This window comes from Protopterus annectens, chromosome 1.part1, assembly GCF_019279795.1.
Source record: "Protopterus annectens isolate FY-2018-M chromosome 1.part1, PAN1.0, whole genome shotgun sequence".
NCBI lineage: Eukaryota > Metazoa > Chordata > Ceratodontiformes > Protopteridae > Protopterus > Protopterus annectens.
In genome coordinates, this window is record NC_056726.1 from 1,932,625,052 (window position 1) to 1,932,642,594 (window position 17,543).

Here is a 17,543-nt window from a genome sequence, read left to right on the forward strand (position 1 = left end):
CCCACATAGGTTATGCATTCACACACTCCTGTCTGTCCTGACACATCCTGACACATAATAACCACTGGTGCAGAGATCACATGGCCACATACTACCCATTAGTTAGTGACATACATCTGTACAGCATCCCACTACTTTGACAGAAATACATAATAGTTATGGTGGCCCGGCAGCAGTACATCTGGGAAATATCTGTACATAACATCACACTGTGTAAGTACATTAAGCTGCTAGGCATGTAACAGAGCACTGTGCAAACTACAGGCAGACTGCCACAACACTGGCCTACATTTCTTATGGGGGAATACACATGTACCTGCAAATATAGCAGGCTCTACAGGCATGTCACAGCACAGAGTAATAGACACCTGTGTAAACATGCATACCCACAACCAATGTGAACACAGCCACAGCCATATATGGTAAACTAGCTTAATATTACAGTATATGGACTGTCTGGTTAACACCATACTCATATGTGCCACTCACACACTAACCCTACATATACTGGGCCACTACACATTGTTGTCTAATGCCTGTCTGTGGTATGGGACATGTGTTTGTTTGGCCCTACAAACATGCAAGCCGATAGGGTACTATACACTGAAGCAGCAGGTAACATCAGATAGAACAGGACCAGGAACAATGACATCTACCACAGTCTGTACACAGGCCAAGGTACATATTCACAATACACACACTCTGAATAATCACCATAAGTACACAGACCTCAGTACTGTACACACAACCACAGAATGCCCAGGTTATGTCCTCAAATATAACCCCTATGAGTGGGCGGAGCCTGAATGGCTATCTGAAGGCAGCAAATTTTTTGAGCTCCATAAACTAGTATTAAATTCAGGAAATTATATTTTTTTTTTCTAAGAAAACTACTATAAATAGTTAATAGCTTAAAGTAACTAATTACAATTTTTGGAGGATTTATATAAGAATTTTCCTGTCAAAATACTCAGGAGTCTTTACACAGCAACTGAAGAGATGAGTAACTTGAAGAACACTCACTCTGATTTTATACTAAAAAAGGAACTTCAAATGGTGACTACCACATTATAAGAATTATCTATAAAAATGGATGATTTCAAAGTTAATCTACAAAATCTAAAAGAGAATTCTCAGAAACAAACAGTTTTCAAAGAAATACTTCAGCAGCATCGGTCAAAGATAACAGCCATTGAAACTTTGTTATCTGACATAGATGGAAGACTTAAGGAAGAGGAGACACAAACAGAGTTTTTCTTGAAACAAAATACCTGGCTCCCCAACAAGGTAGATGAACTAGAGAATAGGGAGAGAAGATCAAGCATCAGTATTTTTGGTCCACCTGAGAATACAGAGGGAAAGGACATTGTTTCTTTCTTAAACTCATGGATATCAGAGGTTCTAAATCTTAAAGAGGGCTTTTCATATGGCATAGAAAGGGCACATTGTGCTTTGGGAAATAAAATTTCAGCATCATCCTCTTCATCTGTCTCTGTGCCACCAAGATCAATTATAATAAAATTTGTATCTTTTATGGATAAAGAACTGGTGTTAAAAACAACATGCAGGGAAAGTCCTATAAAATATAATCAAAATCTAATAAGATTTGACAATAACTACTCCAACAAAGTACTGGAACAGAGGAAAATGGTGTGGCCACTAATAAAAACTCTAAAACAGAATAACATCAAAGCTCAAATAGCCTTCCCTGCAAAAATAAGGATACAGCACCTAAGTGAGATGAGAACCTTCAACACCCTGGAAGAAGCCTTTCAATTTATCACAAATAACTACATCATAACCATCTCAGAAGATATGGAATGGGCATCTACGTCCCTGAAGAGAACCACTGATAAAAATTATTGGACTGATGTCAAAAAGAAGAAGCAGAAAATTGAAACTAAATTACCTACTTCTGTGAAATCTTTCAAAGTATCAGCTGAAATCTAATTACTAAAAACCTTTTAAATGGACTTAATGTGTTTCATAACATTCAATTTCATACACATATATATTACTTGAGTAAAAAAAAAGGTATGTTCTTATATTACTTCATGCAAAATTTACAATTCATAGCTATATACTACTAAACTTTCTATTTCTAATATTTTCTTCCCTTTCTTCTTGTCATATGTCTCTTTATATTTCTTTACATATAGATATCTAATTATATATCTAATTATTAAAGTTTCCTCCTTTCTGTCTATAAGTATATGTTATTAATACGTATATTCTATAGTTACATTTACAGTTCAGTATTTCTTCAATTACAGAGTATTATTTCATAGCTCTGTAATATTTAATGTGCTGATTTCATGCTTTTATGTATATATAGTTGTTTGTTTTATTGGTATTGGAACACTGATAGTTGTTTCCTTGACTGCATTGTGTCCTAAGCACTAAATGAAATTCCTTGGTAGTGCTGAAATGGTGCACTGATGTTGCGATGTCCTTGAACATTATTACAGTTAAATATCCATTTATATTGTAAGCTTTCCACTCCAAAGTAAGAGCAAACTGTAATATAAATGCTATTATCCCACTAACGTACAGTAGATTGGTCTTTACCCATCTTGGAAAAAAAAAGTTCTGAATGTTTATATTATGAAAAGGAGGTTATTCTTGGCCCTACCCACATTAAGGTGAAGAGGCGATTGAAATGAAGCTTGGACATTTATTTTTTGTCCACTGTTGAGAGATTTCCAGTTATGCTCGATTAAATGGGGTTACCGTGGTCTGTTGCAGGCTGTAAGTGAAGGTCCCTAGATGTATTGTTAGTCGAGTAAGTCTAATACACAACAGAATATAATATGCTAGGTTTTGCTGATGTGTAATATGCTGAGCACTTCTATGGGAGAGAAACATAGATGAAGAATTACTGCCATACATCTAGGAAGTTGTGTATGTTGGCAGGGTGAAAGAGAGGAGATTAGTGGCTTATTATTAAGTTTCTTTGTTGACTGAATGCTGGAACATGGGGTTACTGGTTCTTAATTTCTGAAGGAAATGTTGTTTGATTGAGTGGTGTGTACAGAGCCTGATGTGGAGACTCTCAGACGGTGCCTTTCATGGCTTACTTTGAACGATAAGTTGGCAGAAAGTGAATTGTTAGTGAAAAATGAGCTTCTAACAGTAAACTATTTGAGCGGGGAAACAGTACTCGAAAATGCAATCAGAAGCATTTAAGTCTTTAGCTCTCATGAGCTATGTATTTAGTTATTTGTATACTTTAGTCGTCGGATGTTTATTGTAGTTGTAGCAACATGCGAGAGTTGCTCTGATTGGCTAGCAGCATGTGCATTCTTTAATGAAGCAGGAACATATGTATTAATAGAAACGGACCGAGTAGCTTTTTCTGTTTTTACCTATCATTTGGGAACATGATCCCAACACAGTTTGTCTGAAGTGTTTTAATAGAGTAAAATAATAAAACAATAACTATCCAGTATTTCAGAAACACATCATTTTATTATATACAAAATGTTATGTTCTACTGCTATGAGAGTAAATCTGCAAATACATTCTCAGGAAATCTTTACATACATAACTTTAATATCTGTTGTTATAATAAGAACAAGGATTACACATATGATATGGATTATTATTTAGTCACTTTAATATGATGAAGAATAAATACAAATGTTTGTCTGCTTGACTAAGATATGATCATCATCTGAAATACATATTATTTGCTACAAGCTTTCTGACAAAGGTTTTAAATAACTTGTGTGCTTTTTTGAATTACTTGACTATATATATTTGAATAAGTATGTTGTTTTAAACAATTTCAGGAAATGTAATATTCATTATTATAGGTATTTATGTTTATATGATTAGTTAGTAATAATATATATTTGAATGTATATAAATAAATTCTTCTGTTGATGAATGTGAAAACACATACTCCCGGATTCATGAAGCTCGGCGCAAGGCCGGTGTAAGGCCTGCGCCGGCCATGCGGCGTATATATGGTGTAGTAGTGCCATACGCATATTAATGAAGGTGCGCTGCCACCACATCCACGTGCATAGGACAAGTGCGCGAGTGCATGGGGCGTTACTAAGCTGCGCCCGGAGGCGTGTCAATGTCGGCTGTCGATGAGCAACCTAAACTGCTGAATATTATAGTCTGCCTGCAATAGTAATCACACCTATCAGTGTCTGTGGATAATGAAACATATGCAAAGCATGCAAGACAGTTCCCAGCCACACAAAATGGAGAACCAAACAAAAATGTACGCAACACAATATGAGTTTCCGTCCATGGAACAAATGATATTTAAAATCGTGTGTCCATAATGTACTGCACTGTAAGTAGTTATACCCAGTGGAAGTGAAGCGCATCATGTCATCGCGCCGCCAATACACATGTCTAGCCCCATGGGCAGGGTCACCAGCAGTCCCACAGTGGTAGTGATAGTACACAGCTGGGCAGTTGTGGCTATATAACAACCGTAAAGAAACCTGACAGTCCAAATTGTATAAAAAAACACACACAAACATATGTATATTAAAATGTGCTATACACATGAACAGGAACGTAACTGGCACATACACATAGGATGCTATATGCGGAACCAGGATATCCAAAAGCAGAACCCATGCATGCAAATGCAATACGCAACAACCCCTGTATAGCACATAACCCGCACCCATGTCCGAATGTCCACCAAATCCAGCTACCAGCCTTGCGCAGCCGTACACCTACACATAGCGAGTATTCCCCATATGTAGTAGGAAGTATCGTCCTAGGCAGTGTCAGGATTGCAAACATGTATCCCACGTGTGTAAACATCCCATCACAGTTACGTAAATCCAAATGCTCGTGCGTCCTTGTTCTGGCAAAATGTGTGTACATCCCGCGTGGGATAAGTAACCTGTTGAAACATCAGAGTTGTTTACACGCCACGGTGTTTAGTACTGTACACATCTGGACAAAACATGTATGTGTAGTCATGGTACTGTTCAGTTTCTAGACAGACATGCAAAACATACTACGCAGGATGGAACACCTGTCCACCATGCAGGTCTCCCCACTAGGGTTGCCACCTGTTCAGATGCCCAAGGTGGGACATCTGTTTTAGAAATGTAAGAATTTGCAGTATAAAACATACCCCCGGTCAGTGCAAAGGACAGAATTACACTTGTTTGCCAAGATAAAAGCTTATGTCATAGCATGTGATTTGCTTATGCTAACCCAAATAATAGTTATGTGTTTCAGATACAAAATACCTGTATCAAGCAACTATTAAAGAAAATAAAAAATATACCTTTGTCTTAAAATCACAGGACACTTGCCATGTCTTAGGTTTCATCGCAGGACACAACTGTCCAAAGTGGGACTTCCCCTCGCAAAGAGGAAGAGGTGGTAACCCTACTCCCCACTGAATTATCAACAGTATATATTCAACCCAATCACATACCGACACCACCACTCAACCTATTACAGTAACAAAATCTGGACAGAGCCTAAAATGATGGGTGGACAAATAGGGACAGATGTAAATACTGCCCTCACAAACTTCGAAAGTTCACAGAATAATAGTATGTACATTAGCATGAAATGTTGTGAAGGATGTGGGGTAGTCCCCGAGTATTTCAGAGGTCCATACATTTTTACTGTAACAAACCTTCACATATGTTTACTGTACTACTGCATACCTGTAGTTAATTCATAGTTAATTCATGTCCAAAATAATAATCCTCGTATGAATGAATACAGGAAATAGTCAAATGTGAATGGGAACACCACTCACCGTGGATTATGTATTGTAACCACCCCCACCCATATTATGTATTGCCAACATTATAAGCTGCTGACAGGTGCCCAAACACATGTGTCTGTAAACACAGGTAAAATAATGTGAATGGAAACACCACTCACCGTGGATTATGTATTGTAACTACCCCCACCCATATTATGTATTGCCAACATTATAAGCTGCTGACAGGTGCCCAAACACCTGTGTCTGTAAACTCAGATAAAATGTTTAAAATGGACAAACTCTGTCCATGTGCTTTGTCTGACATTTGAACACGGTCAGTTCCGTTCACCAGGCGGACAAGCCTAAACCCAGATCACCGCATGAATCCCTGACAATTAAAAACTTGTATGTGTCAGGACTATAAGCCTTGGGGTTCTGAATATCCCTGCAGTGATTAAATATGCAGCTTGGGTCCAGAGCAGTAGGGAATAGGGAATGTGTAATATGTAGTACCGCATTTTTCCCAGCAGGAGAATGGATGCCTGTGTCGTAAGTGAAGCGGTGAGGCATATGTTAACGTAGCTATGTACTATGGGTATGCATATAAATGAGTCAGAACACCAAAAGTATAGTGGTTACAGCATCCGGCCAACGTGAATGCAGTCCCGGTTCAACTACGACTACAGCACATATAATGTTAAAGTGTAATGAATGCGTCTGTGCTGTACAGACATTTAAATATGTAAAGGTGAACGTGTGTTTCGCATATGTCCGTTAACCGGATTACAGATATTTTACTGGTACTGTCACAAGTAATAAAGCCCACGTAAGCACAAAGACTTAGTAAACATATGTAACCCACAATAAGGATATGCATGTGCGCCTGCCGTAACCCACAATAAGGAAATGCAAGTGCGCCTGTGCGTGTGTAATCCGCTCACAGCATAGCAAATGAATGCTGGTTTCTACACGTAATGTCTATATATGGATATATACATTTGTGTATAGATATATATATCCACAGACTTAAACTAAATAAATATATGAAATAAAGAATGTACAGACATATATATATATATATATATATATATACATATATATATATATATATATGTATATATATATATATATATATATATATATATATATATATACATACACTCAAACAGATACAACATTAATTGATATATACCTAACAAACATATAAACAAATGTCCTCGTAGATATAACACATGTACATAAATAGGTTACACCATAGCTAGTATGGATAGACAGAACAGACATGCAATTAAGGTAAATACACTGCTGCTCTCAAAACTATTGCCCAGAAAGTATCAGTGTGCCAGATCTGTAAGTCCTACTCTTTAAACATGGATATAGGTGTCCTTTGCAGGACCCCAAAAATTGTGAATCTATAAATGCTCTGTCCTGTAATGATTGCTGCAAAGAAGTGTCATCTGCAACTACAATATAGCTGTACATGCAACAGTAGCTTGTGCAAGTGTAATAACACATGGGTTGACAGAATGTATGACATATGTCCCGACATGCGGAGAGTGGATAGTTCTTAGAAGTGTCGTCATACTTTATTATCGCTCACATTAAATATGTGTTATGACTACTGTGGAGGGGTGTCAGGTCTGGGAATCATGGGTATGCAATAATGGGCCTAGGTGTTGGTTGGCACAGATTTATGAGGTCCGCCCCATGGGAGTGAGTAATATTCCTATGTGGGTATAGCAGACGCCTCTAACTTCCTAAAATGAACAACCCATCTACTGGATATTGTGTAAACTATTGGGGGAAGATGTAGGGAGTTCTATTAGTGTCATGTAAGCGATTATCATGGACGTACATGCGTACGAATAAGATGGTAACCATACCTTCCAATTAGAATAAGACATCTGGACAAAGGCATTTTAAAATAATTACAAATAGGGAATATCTCAAATATTCCTCTTACAAAGTCAGAACGTTGATAGAATAATGGATCAGTCAATAGTATGAATGTTTTGAGGGTTATTAATTGTAAACTACAAATGTCTGTCATTATTGTCTAACCCCACAGTCCCTAATGCCTTCCCACTAAATTACCAGAAAGGCACAATATTATTAAAAAAGGAACAAAATCAGACGTCTAAGTTCGGGACATTTACCCAAAATGTGTACAGTTGAGAGGTATGAAGGTAACCCTGACCTAAATAAATGTACAGAACTAGTGAGATTAGGTGGACAGGTGTGAAGAAAGACGTGATGACAAATGACAAAACATGTATAAGTCAAAAGCATGTACCTCGATAAATTTGGATGAATACTAATGCCCTGTGATAGTCAATGTGGAAGGTTAATAGAAACAACATAAATGTGTCCCTCAGGGTGCTATGCAGTGTCCCCGATACAGTGTTCAGTCTCCCACACACGCATGTGAGTTCTGCCACTGATGGAAAGCGCAAATACCGGTGAACACATAAGGTAGATGATAGCAGAATATGTTTTGATTAGCACCTGTTGGCTTTTGTGAGGAACACAACACTCTGGGCGGGTGTGTCCTACAAAAGGAATGTAATGGCATCTGGCCTGTGATTTCTCCATATATTGTGTGTAGTGGTGTAATAAAATGACATATCTTGTATCAGAAACAGATACATGTTATAGGAAACAGTATCATCGACTATACCACTACAAGACAAATCTGAAGGTATGAAAAGTGCTGAAGTAGTCAGTTTAGTACTGACCGCAGGTATGTGTGGACTTGTCAAATGTCACAGCTGTACGTATAGTTCCTATAGGGCTGTCACCTCTACAAATTATGAAAGTGGGAGGTGCTCTGTAGAAATGACAGACGTAGCAGGTCAAAACTACAGCCATGCTTACTCCACAAATAGACATATTAGCACACATCAAAGCTTAGGCCAGGATTCATGAATGCTTTGGTCGGTGTACGAGTAGAGTAAGAGTAGAGCAAGGCAAGATGTCTGCCTAGCTATTCAGCAATATCCTGTAGGGGCGTGTAACACAGCCCCTTAAGAACGTTACGGACAATGTTAGGATATGCAAATTACCCCATTTGTAGGTGAAAGCTATGCAAATGATGTAAAATATGCGATACATGAAACAGTAAGCTGTCCGTGCAAGAGTAGAGTTATGTGCAGAAATGTACATGGATGTTAACCGAGTAACGTTCTGCAAGTAGCTAAACGGAGCAATGTCATCTGCAAATAAAGGATGGATTTAGTTGAAGAAGCATGCCAATGGCCAAATATAAGGCCAGTGGCATGTTTTTCCATTGGAAATTAATAAAACTCTAGTTGTCCTCCCCCGATCTCCGGTGTTTAAGCATAGCACAGCGGCGCGAGTACGCGCTGTGCATACAAAACAAGACAAATATGTAAAATATACATACAAATTGTAATGTCAGTTAAAAGTTATTTCGTCATGCAGGTGAATGGCAAGCTGAAGACAACATGGCTACTGAGTAGTGGTTGCTATGTGTGGAAGCGCACTCTCAAAGATGTAACCAAGCATTAGTAGGCAATCCTATGTAATTGAGGCAGAGGATAGTGAAGCACAATTTGTCATGCCATATGGGCCAAGCCTCTACAGTGTAAGAGTAGGTTAAGGGGACTATCAGCGTAGAAGATAGGTGACATCATGAGTATGTATGTATAAAACACTGTAATCTTATTGGAGCAGTGTGTCACATGTCTGCTGTCAGTGACTCATCAGTGGAAGAGGCGTGTTATGATTCATCCTAGGTAAAGTCAGTAAACTGATGGTGTACGCCATGGATATCACTGAAGTTCCTTGCAAACCTGGTGAAGTGTGTTTGCGCCCCTGCAAGCCTGTAAGCCCGGGTAAGCATGTGTGCATGTGTGTCAGCCCGTGTGCGTGAGTTGAAGAATGAGTAAGCTACTATAAGATTGTTGAAGCCTGTGTAATGTTGTGTAAGCCAGTGTAAGTGTTTGTACGCATGTATAAGCCTGTGTGCGCACGTGGAAGCGGATATGCACTTCACTGTCCTCCTATGTGCGGCGCCACTCACTGTGGACACAAACAGTGAAAAGGAAGGTAAACAAATAGCAGTAAGTTAACCAAGGAGAACTACCACAGCTAGCAGGTGAAAACAATCAGACTGAGTATATTACACAGCCAGTACAGCAGGCCAGCACAGCACAGCACGTACAACTCTACAAACAGCAGTCCACCATGTTTTTCTCAGACACACTGCAACACTGTAGTATACTAAGAGAAGTGAAAACTGTAAAAGCTTAACTGAGACAACATAATGTTAGGGGCTGCCATTGCTATTATATGTCAACATATGCAACATGTGGAGGTTGTGCCAATGTGAATGCTGCTCAGCATCACACAGTGAGTAGACGGAGAGGAGTGTGCAGGCACAGGGTAACCTACCAGGGGCTACATGAGCTGGAGATAGAGTGCTATGGAGTGGACAGAGACCTCCTGCAGAAGATTGTGGATCTGTGCAGGCCATGTCTCACACACAGAACCAACAGAGGGAAACCTATCCCAGTGGAAACCAAGGTATGTGTTGCCCTAAGGATACCAGCAACAGGTACCTTCCAGAGATCAACTGGTGATATGATGTGGATTTTACAAACATCAGCATCCAGGGTACTGCACCAGTTCATGAATGCCATGTCAGCACATGTCAGTGATGATGTATATATCCCCAATTCCCGTAAGGTATTGGGCAGCAATATGTGTCTTTTCCACACAATAGTGGAATACCCTAAGTACTGTGTGCAATACACTGCACGCACATATGCATCAAAGCACCAGCCAGTGAGTGTGGTAGGGCCTACATCATCCACAAGGGCTTCCCCTCCATGAAGTGGCGGTTTGTGTGTGATGGCCAGCCCATAATAATGAATGTGTGTGCTGGATGCCCTGGAAGCTGCAATGCTTCCGATATGTGGCATCTGACACAGCTGTACAAAACATTTGGCAATGGGGACAACCCTCATGGTCACCTAGTGGGGGATGCCGGATGTGCAGTTCAACTGTGGCTGATGACACACATCAGAAATGCACACACACATGAACAGGAATGCCATAATGAAGCACACGCACATACAGAAACTTTACTGTAGCATGTGTTTGTGTCGCTCAAGTCACAGTTCTGGTGCCTGGACACATCTGGTGGAGCATTAAAGCACTTGTCAACTACATGTACCAGAATTGTCTGTGGCCTAGGTCATCTGTGTCACACACACACACACACACACACACACACACACACACACACACACACACACACACATGACAGTTTATATACATAGTGTGAGTGACTGTTCATGTATGTGTATTACTGCAGAACAGTTCAAACACAGCAAAGTATGTCAATAATGGACATTCATCATAGTTGTACAACCACCTTGGAGGATATGCATGCAGAACTCTCATTGCATATGTGATACAGTGATGTACTTCAAAATACCATTGTAAATGCAAATATCAAATGACAAATGACATAGCACATATCTATATGTACACATTGTTACCCATTATACACATTGGGGTGTAATACCTATGTGTTACTGTTGGTGAAGTATGTGTAGTAAATGTGGATAACTGACTCTGTTTAGCCTTATAGGTGTACAGCATGGGTTGGATAACATGTATATCTGTCTGTATGATACCCTTGTGTAGACTAACTGTGTCATGTGCAGAATGCATTCTAGGCCACAGTATGAATTCCCAGATGTGGACAGGAATATCCCTATTGTCTTTGCTTGTAACTAACATGGCTATATGTCAAACAGTAATGGTCCCAGCAATGCGTGGTGGTCAATACCAGTGCATACTGGTATAGTATAGTACATGTAGGATCCACATGCTACTGTGTGTCCTACATGTGTGGGTCAGTTGTGAAGATATCATATAACAATTGGTTATTCAGACTGTTGAGGTCGTGTCTACTACCATAATGCAAAACTATGACAGATAGTAACAGTATCACCCACAGCACCTTGTAAAACCATAGCAATCACAGATGTGTAGACAAGTACAACAATATGTGTAGTATAATGCATACTGGCCATGAATAGAAACTATGAAATGTTAACAGTGTGAAATACAGAGCATGTCACCATTCCAATGTGTCCACTATACATGTACATGCAGACAGTGCACCTTCACCATGTTCACATATAAATACATGTAAATCTGTACTACACACATCACACATGTACTGCACACTCTGAAACACATGCTGCCAATACTACACACGTCAGTCAAATGGCACATGGATGGATAACACATCTTCAGAATTAACAGTGCTGTACACTATACTACATTGATGATCATAGCTGTAATGTATCATGCCTGCTTACATACACCTAGAAGGAAATCACACTTTGTGTTAACAACATTGTAATATTATTACAGTGCTATGAAGCCACCCTGTGCATCAGCACCATGTTAGTCTGTACCTGCATCAATGTTACACATTACAAGAGGTGGCACAGGTGTCATCATATGCACAGGGTATGTAGTTTATTTTCCAGAGCCTGTCAGTGAACCAGCCAATCAACATGTATGCATTTGTGTGTGTGTGAGGGACAACAGGTTTTGCATGGCCCAATGTTGATGCAATGTGTGTGTGTATGTGTTATCCCTAGCTGTTTGTTTTATGTGTGTCTCTGCATGTACACTGTTTCAGCATGTGTCAGCCATATACTGGAGGTTGTGTGACAGTCACAGACTGTACCTGCCAGGCTGTACAGATCACCATTCCTGGCCATGGACACCCCTCCATGCATTCAACCATAGTCCAGTCCTGCACCTGGCAACGTATACACATACATACTTGGGATCTGTATCACAACCTGTGGATAAAAGGGTGTCAGTAATGTTAACCTGATTTGCATAGTATTGTCATTTAATACATAGTTATATGAGCCATACTCATCCTCCAAAGTAATAACCACTGCTGACTGCTGCTGAGATGTGCACATGACCGTTTAAAGGTGCTGTACCATCATTGTTTTCAATGTCCCTGGTAATACCCAGCAACAAAATAACTGGTCACTACACAACTATAACCCAGGATCACTACAGCACACAGTATGTGCACTATCACAGAGCCATAGCACATTCAGATACATCCAAGGTGAACATGTACAGACAATGCAGCACATTCATTAGTGCTAATATCCACATACATATTACAAAGATATATATATATATATATATATATATATATATATATATATATATATATGTATATATATTTACACACACACACACACACACACACACACACACACACACACACACACACACACACACACACACACTTGGCAGGGCTGGGAGTTGAACATACACCTAACTTCCTTAACACACTACAGCATTACTCATTTACAGAATGCGCTACCAAGATTACTGAACACAGCACTCCCAGAGGCATACTTCTAGGTGGGTGATATCATCCGTAAAGGTAAAGACGCCGATAGGGAATGTATGTGTTGTGAGGCATCTAAAAGCATTACTGTGTCCCCAGGCAGCTGGAAACACACACACACACACTTGGCAGGGCCGGGAGTTGACATACACCTAACTACCTTAACACACAACAGCATTACGCATTTACAGAATGCCACGAGATTATTGTACACAGCACTCCCAGAGGCATACTTCTAGGTGGGTGACATCATCCGCAAAGGCAAAGATGCCGATAGGGAATGTATGTGTTGTGGGGCATCTAAAAGCATTACTGTGTCCCCAGGCAGCTGGAAACACACACACACACACACACACACTTGGCAGGGCCGGAGTTGAACATACACCTAACTACCATAACACACTACAGCATTACGCATTTACAGAACGCAATAATGAGATTACTGAACACAGCACTCCCAGAGGCATACTTCTAGGTGGGTGACATCATCCACAAAGGCAAAGATGCTGATAGGGAATATATGTGTTGTGAGGCATCTAAAAGCATTACTGTGTCCCCAGGCAGCTGGAAACACACACACACACACACACACACACACACACACACACACACTTGGCAGGGCCGGGAGTTAAACATACATCTAACTACCTTAACACACTACAGCATTACACATTTACAGAGCGCGCTACCGAGATTACTGAACACAGCACTCCCAGAGGCATACTTCTAGGTGGGTGACATCATCCGGAAAGGCAAAGATGCTGATAGGGAATGTATGTGTTTTGAGGCATCTAAAAGCATTACTGTGTCCCCAGGCAGCTGGAAACACACACACACTTGGTAGGGCTGGGAGTTGAACATACACCTAACTACCTTAACACACTACAGCATTATGCATTTACAGAACGCGCTACCGAGATTACTGAACACAGCACTCCCAGAGGCATACTTCTAGGTGGGTGACATCATCCGCAAAGGCAAAGATGCCGATAGGGAATGTATGTGTTGTGAGGCATCTAAAAGCATTACTGTGTCCCCAGGCAGCTGGAAACACACACCCACACTTGGCAGGGCTGGGAGTTGAACATACACCTAACTACCTTAACAGACGACAGCATTACGCATTTACAGAATGCGCTACCAAGATTACTGTACACAGCACTCCCAGAGGCATACCTCTAGGTGGGTGACATCATCCGCAAAGGCAAAGACTCCGATAGGGAATGTATGTGTTGTGAGGCATCTAAAAGCATTACTGCGTCCCCAGGCAGCTGGAAACACACACACACACACACACACACACACACACACACTTGGCAGAGCTGGGAGTTGAACATACACCTAACTACCTTAACACACTACAGCATTACGCATTTACAGAACGTGCTACCGAGATTACTGAACACAGCACTCCCAGAGGCATACTTCTAGGTGGGTGACATCATCCGCAAAGGCAAAGACGCCGATAGGGAATGTATGTGTTGTGAGGTATCTAAAAGCATTACTGTGTCCCCAGGCAGCTGGAAACACACACACACACTTGGCAGGGCCGGGAGTTGAACATACACCTAACTACCTTAACACACTACAGCATTACGCATTTACAGAACGCGCTACCGATATTACTGAACACAGCACTCCCAGAGGCATACCTCTAGGTGGGTGACATCATCCGCAAAGGCAAAGACGCCGATAGGGAATGTATGTGTTGTGAGGCATCTAAAAGCATTACTGTGTCCCCAGGCAGCTGGAAACACACACACACACACACACACTTGGCAGGGCCGGGAGTTGAACATACACCTAACTACTTTAACACACTACAGCATTATGCATTTACAGAATGCGCTACCAAGATTACTGAGCACAGCACTCCCAGAGACATACTTCTAGGTGGGTGACATCATCCACAAAGGCAAAGATGCCGATAGGGAATGTTTAGAGAGTGAGCAGTCTGAAAGCATATTACTGTCCCAAGGTAGACATACACAAACACGGCAGTGCTGTCATCGGGCCAACTAAATATCTACAGAGCACTACAACACTAAATAGATACGGGATGTGCCACAGACAGTACACCCTTCAAGAGAGCAACCAGTGTGTTCAATGTAAGCATCTATCGTAACATTGAAAATGGACATCTGTTGCCTGGATGACCACCATGGCTATACAGGATGTCAATGGCCATGCCCACACGCTTAGTATCACACGTCTGTTTGGAATGTACTATGTGTCCATCTACACAATGGCGTACTGGGCATGCTCACACACTTAGCAGTTGCAAAGGGTCGTCTTGCATGCACACGGATTCTAATCACGGAAGGGCACAGTTTGGAATGTACTGTGTGTCCATCTACACAATGGCGTACTGGGCATGCTCACACACTTAGCAGTTGCAAAGGGCCATCTTGCATGCACACGGAGTCTAATCATGGAAGAGCACAGAGTGGAATGTACTGTGTGTCCATCCACACAACGGCGTACTGGGCATGCTCACACAGCAGTTGCAAAGGGCCATCTTGCATGCACACGGAGTCTAATCATGGAAGGGCGCAGTGTGGAATGTACTGTGTGCCATCTACACAACGGCGTACTGGGCATGCTCACACACTTAGCAGTTGCAAAGGGCCATCTTGCATGCACACGGAGTCTAATCACGGAAGGGCGCAGTGTGGAATGTACTGTGTGTCCATCTACACAATGGCATACTGGGCATGCTCACACACTTAGCAGTTGCAAAGGGCCATCTTGCATGCACACGGAGTCTAATCACGGAAGGGCACAGTGTGGAATGTACCGTGTGTCCATCTACACAACTGCATACATGGACTGTACTGTGTGTCCATCTTCACAACATCATACTGGGCATGCTCACACACTTAGCTGTTGCAAAGGGCCATCTTGCATGCAGATGGAGTGTACACACAGAAGGCACAGTACAGAAGGTCACAGTAAGGTATAACTGTCCTCACGCACAGGGCGGTCACACATGCAGTGACCTGTACACACACAGCTGCCATCACAGCTGTCACAGGTGCAGGTCACACACGTACACACTGCAGTGTACACTGTAGCTGTCAAGTCAGCACCATGTCGTCGGTGCAGCACTACACAGCCTTACGGTCCCACAACACCATGTGACACATGACCACTGGGCTGTACAGAGGTGTACACCAGCTGTGCAGAGTACACATGTACCAACAGGGATCCAACAGGTGTTATGCATTGCAATGATACCAGTATACATCAACAGGTCGGCTCAAGACATACCACGGCCCTTACAAAGCTGTGACATCTGACTGTTGCTGTACACCAATGAATACACGTCTGGATATTGCATACATGTGATTGTGTGGATGTGTGCATGGACTGCACACACAACACATACATACATAGCCTTTGATGTACCTCGTGCATAACACTGGCCTAATCAATGCTACACATGCGAATGGAAGGTGAGCCCATGTCTGTTGAATGCTCACACTACAGGGGGTAGCAGTGTTGACCAGGACACATACCCTTGTACTGGTCGCCTGTGACACCCGTGATATCATACCACAGTCCATGTGTTATGTATGTCAACACACATGTCCAACAATAGCAATGCATACAAACATGGCAACAGGAGACACATGTGACATCTGTACTGTGCATGCAGCAACCATGCATGTGCAGTGGCCGATGTCCGTAACATAGTTGCACCTACCTACGACATGCAGACGCAATGCAGACCCATCATTAACACCTGTATACGGTGACATACAAACAGCACGTATGGAGGGATGTGTGTACATAACATGGTGAACCACCTGTCTAGATGTATGTGTGCAGGGGGTGGCTCACAGTTGTGTCACACACCATCCTATCATGCCATGTGCAAACAGTACACTATGTTGCTGTTACGTGATGGTGCTGACATAATGCATACACAGCGGTCAGGTGTTAACAACTATATGTCACATGGCACCTGTAACACCTACAACCTCCCATGTGCATATAGCAGCACATTTGCCAGATATAGCGTTGGTACACAATGCAATCAATACCGCTGCATGTCTATCAAACGTGTCATCATATGGCAGGTGTATCATTCCCAGCACTGCCATGTGTGTCCGAATGTGTGACCAGAGATGCCACATATCGCGGGGAATATGTCCCAGTTGCTACACATCCCTGTACACCGTTGTAGAGATCTGTACATACGTCAGTGTGGGAAGTATGATGTTGGCCGGTGTGGTGCATCACACACGTCGGCTGTCCGTATACACATGTGTGGTCACCACAGTGTGTGTGTGTCTGTATGTATATCTGGTGCTTGGTGTGAGGGTGTATGCTAATATAGGGTGGGAAATGATCACTAACCCCACGTGGTGACTAACCCGTAATGGTGATGCATTGCACTACCCTGTTGAT